This window comes from Magallana gigas, chromosome 9 (assembly GCF_963853765.1).
Source record: "Magallana gigas chromosome 9, xbMagGiga1.1, whole genome shotgun sequence".
Lineage (NCBI taxonomy): Eukaryota > Metazoa > Mollusca > Bivalvia > Ostreida > Ostreidae > Magallana > Magallana gigas.
Genome location: NC_088861.1, coordinates 25,580,973 through 25,587,030, shown reverse-complemented (window position 1 = coordinate 25,587,030; position 6,058 = coordinate 25,580,973).

Below are 6,058 nucleotides of genomic sequence, written 5' to 3'. Positions count from 1 at the left end.
TTTCGTTTTCCTTTTTATCTTTGTTTTCTTTCTAAGAGTATTTTATTTCCTGGGGAGTTTTAGCCTTGTTAGAGTAAAGAATGTATTCCGTTGATTGCATGTTTTAGATTAAGGGACGTGAATAAATGCATTTGCATAGTTGAAGGTTTCTGATTCTCGTTGTTTCTCATTCTTATTCTTTGGGTATACATTTACATTAAACAAGGTTAGCATTTTAAAAAGCTAAGGATGTCAGCTAGGGGAATATTACTTTTAGGTTCAAAGTGGAATCACAATTTAAAAAATGGAGAAAAATAGTTTCCTGGTCACTAATAATACATTTAGTAAATTTAGTTTGCTCATTTATTTTTTATGACTGTATGTGAGGAGACGCGCATGTAGCGTTCTACATGTATACAGTGTATGACTGCACTCCTGCTCATTTGTTATCAACAGCATCTGAGCATGCGGTTTTAAATTGAGTTCATGCTCTCCGAAATTCATTATTCGGTCGCAATCATACGAATGCACATCTCTTTTCTCTCCAATCTAACAAAGAGTCGGGAAGATATATGTGCGGATTTCTGACCATGGCTGCGGATCAACGATACCCGTGGACATTCTTCTGGTATAATGAACCCATGTAAATAAAAACAGGACACGAGCCTTGATTACATAATAAGTTTTTGTATAATTTGAAAGCATAAAAAGATCGAGATCGTTGACAAATATTTTGTCTGACATGTCAAGAAAAAGAGGTTTACTAGCTTAACCCTCATGATACATGTATAACGCGTCGTTTTTGTAAGTTCACATACATAAACGATAATTCATTATGCATTATTTGAATTGTAAAACATTGAAAGTTTTCAAAAACAGAGTTTTGTAATTTACCCCTCGGCATATCTTATTTACTATGCAATGACAACCTTATTTACATCTTTAATTAGACGTATTACTAAAACGGTAATCTTATCAGTTTACCCTGAAAATAAAACATTATAGAGTTACATACATAATGATTCAAATCACGGTTTTTTCACATATGCGTAGGAATATCAGTCGGAAGTATAATTCGCCTACTAAATGTAAAGCTCATTCACGCCTTGCCATTTCGGAAATCAATAAAACGGTGCTTTATACAGTTCACTGCATGTAGCGTTATGATATCGTACAACATTAAGGTGGCTCGACACACCAATGCATTATTTGATGGATCGATGAAGAATCATTTTTGAGAAATGATTATACAAAAATGACACCTATATTGGCCTCTGATTATTTTATATGAATTTTTTTGTATTTTTTGATAGAAACCGGAAACGTCGTTTTAGCTGCGAACAAGATATATTAGAGCTAAAAATTTGTTATCAATTAATACACAATACAATTATCTATAAATACATATCTAAACGGCCAGATAAACTTTGAAATATTTTTGTAAAAAAAAATATTTATGAAAATAAAAAAAAAGGATTGTAGATATTTTTTAAATCTATGGATAAAAACTGCAGATAAACCGTTACTCGCATTTAACAAATGCTGTAAAATCATATTTCAACAAGAAATTGAAACCAAATAGTGAAATTAAAGAAAAAATGGAAAATTTTAAAATCGAACCGATCCCGATTGTAATTAAACTGATCCCGAACGAAATAACATAAAGTTAGAATGAATCAGAATTTTGCAAAAATTTCAGGTTGTTTAGCTGTAAAATGGTTTCCTTATTTACTAACTTTATAATTTATATCAATTACTTAGAAAAAAACTGCAGTTTATTTGTAAAATTTCAATTTTAAAATAATTCTGATCGGGATCAGTTTTTTTTTCAATCGGGATCGGTTCAAATTTGATAAATAGCAATTTTTCCAAAATTTCACATTTTCATTTCAATTTCTTTGTAAAATATCATTGTTTAGTAAATAGTTTATGTGATTATATGTTATTTTTAAAATTTTATCCATAGATTAAAAAGATATTAAAGAATTAAAATTTTGATTTTCAGAAATATTTTTTTAATTAAAAAATTAAACACTTGACCAAACGATCTTTGGCATGAATTTATTTATAATCATATACCACATTAATTGACAACAAGTGTTAAGCTCTAATATATTCTGTTTGTCTGCAAAACAGTTTTTCCTATTTCACTGAAAAAATACAAAAAAATTCGTATAAAATAACTGAAAGCCGATATTGATCTCTGTTTTGTGGAATCATGTTTCAAAAAAGATTCTCTATCGATCCATAAAATAAAATTTCTATGTGTCGAGGAACCTTAACAGAGCTGACCAATTACATTACATGTCGATCATTCCTTTAAAAGGAATACTTGTTATCCCTTCCGTTCCTGCCTGTTTGCTAGTTAAAGATTTGTGAAATTCGCCATTTCGTTGCGCGCGGCTAGATTGCGCGCGCTGCACTGTTTTAGGGAGTACCAACCACTGAAACTTGACAAGTGTATTTTTAGATCAGTTTTTTGATTGTTAACGAGAAAACTTTCAGGTGAAAATGTTATGTGCATCAGGTTTTTTTTGTACGTTTGACACTCTTTTCAATGGCGTTATCAATATGTAGACGTCGACTTCGGCGTTGTGCTTGTTTTTTAAACTGCTGCTCCAATAGGTCGGTTTCCAGTTTGTGGGTATTCTTTTTGAAAAGATTTACTGTACCGCAATTTAAGTGGTCATCAATCTTGAGTTTGCATATAGTGGACACTAGGATGCGCTCATCGAACTTTGCATTGGGTCAACAAGAAGCGGCGATTTGTGTTTTTTCATCCATGCCAGGAATTCATCAACTGCACGTTTGCATGATGTTGATTCTTCCGAGCAAGGTTAAAACACATGATTAGTCCATGAACTTCGATACCAGTAAGCTTTGGTACGGCAGGCGTAGCAATTTTCTCGCATGACAAGTGTCACAAAGTGATTCAATGTTTTAATAAAATCTTTTACCGAAATTTGGATAATATTTCTTTCTGCAGCTGAAAATAAACACACAAAATGTCGTACCTCTTAGAAACAAATAATTACTTAGATTCTGTATTTTCATCTATTCATTATATATTTGAAACGCTTATTCTGTAGTTTCTAAACCAAAAACAATAATTGAACTTTAAGTTGACGCAGGGGAGGTCACCGTCCGGTTTTTTTTGTAAGTTGCTGGTAAATGAATTTCTTCTTGAATCTGAACCTCCTCTTTATTTATCAAAATATCTTATGTTGTTGCTTCGTTAAGTTCTTCTAATGCTGGTACAGAATGTCGATTTTCCTTCGCCTTTATCCTATCCCTCTTCGCCTTAACAGCGACCTGTTTGGCTCGCTTTACATTTCTCTTCACGTCCAATTTTTGAAGCCTCTCTGCAGTATGTTTTCCATATGATCGATTGTACGTTTTGTTGACCTTGGTAATTAGAGGAGATAAATATTTATTACATTTATAAATAAAATTCTTACTAATATAATATAACGGAAATTTGGCCCCCCATTACCCTGACACCCCACACACTCCCATTTACGAATTGATATGTGTATGGGTTTTTAACCGGGTTTTCCAACGGAAAAATCCGGTTATTAAAATGGTGAAACTGGCGGGCGGGCGGCTGCCAAAAGGGTACCCTCATTGTACGGATAACTCCTCCTACAGTTTTCAAGATAGGAAGTTGTTCATTTGCAGATCAATTGTACATATATGTATATAAGAGGTGTGCATATTGCTAGGATTTTGATTTCCGATAATTTATGAAAAAATACCAGTTTTGAACTTAGTCATTTTTTGGCAAAATATTGCATATAGGGTACTTCATTTCACTGGATTAGGTTGACATGGATTATGGATACAGTTCACATAAAAGAAAACCCGGTTTGCTGTCACATTGACAGCTTTTCACTTGTTTTTTTATTACTTTTACCTCTAAGAAATATGTAAATTATCAACGTAAATGTTTTGTTCCTGTAATTCTTCCCTATGATACATACATGCATTTCAAAATCCAAAGAAACAAATGATATTTTTATCTTTTTTTAAAACCTTTGGAGTTGGTTATATAAAGTAAAGAGTGCGAAATGTCCCCCTTGTAATTTACAACCTAACCTTTGTACACAAAATGGCTGCTTGAATCGTCAAAAATGAGTACAGAAATCATGATGAAAGCAAATCAGCGACCTACCTTGAACGTTTCATGTTTGTAATATCGTTATCCGGATTTATCCGGGCCTCTATTATTTGTACTTTTGAAACCGGATGTGACGTAAAGGAGTATGATATTTAAAACTGAGTGATCATGGCAGCAGATGTTTTTATTAGGTGTTAATCGAATGGTATCTGACATATAACAGGCCCTAAACATAAAAATGTTTTCAACTCTTTAATAAAACATTGATTTTATAAAGCCCATTAACTGATTTTTGATGGGGATATTAACCATTATTTAAAAGGGCTTGGTCACAATTTTGGTCAAATTCTGTATTTCTGTCTTTATTGTTTACAATGTTTAACAGGTGCATTTTTAGTGATCAAATGAAATTTGAGAGTCAGTCGTAGAGTTATAAGCAAGATACGGAGCTCACAATTCTTTATCATGTAAACAAGGCTCGTGCCCTGTTTTTGTCTTCATAGGTTCAATATAACAATAAAAATCTTTTTCAAGCCGATTGATCTTTAAATTTATTCATTTTAAGCATAAATAAAGAGTTCCTCACATTTAACACACCCATTTTAGGTCTTAAACTAGACTTTCACTTCAACATTTAAAATGTAAACAAAAGCTTTGTATGCAATTGAAAGCTCTGTGACTTGCTTATAACTCAACGAATTACACTTACTTTTAAGTTACATATTTAAAATGCCTTACGAAAGCATTGTAAACATTAAAATCTGAAAAATAGTTTTTGACCAAATCGTAATGATTGCTAAATATGGGGCACAAACTACCTCTGGAGACAAGACCATTGCAGTAAATCAATGCATTTCATTCTTCGAGGGTCCCCCGTTTCAATTCTCGACACCCTTTAGTGTGGGTGAAACAGGCATGCATTTTGATGCAGTCTGAGTTCACCCCAAGGAGATACTTAGTAAATACATCAGCAATGTCTATAGGCAGCCTAGACAACAAAGACGCGTACAGGCTACAAATGTACAAGGTACAGAGGCGAAAGCAGCTCAGGTCGTCCAGCTCAGAAAATTCTAGCTAGTCTGCTGATTCATCATCATCTTCGCTAACCAAGGGTTTCTGACCCGCGTCGCCCCTCACGAGCCCTTGGCATATCGCGTTATCAAAAGTCGGGATTTTTTTCCTGGATTTTGAATGGGGTTTACTGAAACCTTTCGACCAATCAAAAAATGCAAAACATATCTGATTAAATCGACGACGTTTTCTTACTGTTTATTCACTAGTGCCTTTAACATGAATAGATCAAAACCCTTATTAGTCCCCTAGCGGTTTTCACCGGAGGGGACTATAGCCTTCCTCTGCGTCCGTCAGTCCGTCTGTCTGTCTGTCCCACTTCAGTTTTCCACACTTTTTTCTTTATGCGTTTGAGGAATAATATGAAATTGGCTGAACAGCTTTACACTTTTGTAGCGTCTGGTTGACATATTTTCGAGAAAATTAATTTTTTATATTCCAATTTTTTAATGTTCGGGTTCGTTATCGGGCTTGGTGTATATCAAATAAACTGGGAAAGTATGTTGTCAGTAATAATATCGTGCATTACTTGGACCATTCTTTTTAATGTGTCTAACAAACAAATAAGTTCTATAAAATAGTGTCAAGCATTGTGTTGTAAATTTAATCCACAGGTTTTTTTTTGTATAATTACAATCGGTTTCGTTATCGGGTTGGTCTGTTGAGACGGTAAGAAATGATATTCTGCATAACAGTGCATTGTTTTCACAAATGTCTACAAACCAGTAGGGGACGTGTATTGCTTATTCAATACTCTCAGAATGCTTGGTTTTTTTTTTATATTTTTTATTCTGTTTGAGCCTCCATGATTCATGTTTCTTTCAATGGTGCTTTACTAAAAAAGAACACCTGAGTGTGTATCAACAGAGACTTCCACTATATGGAACATTT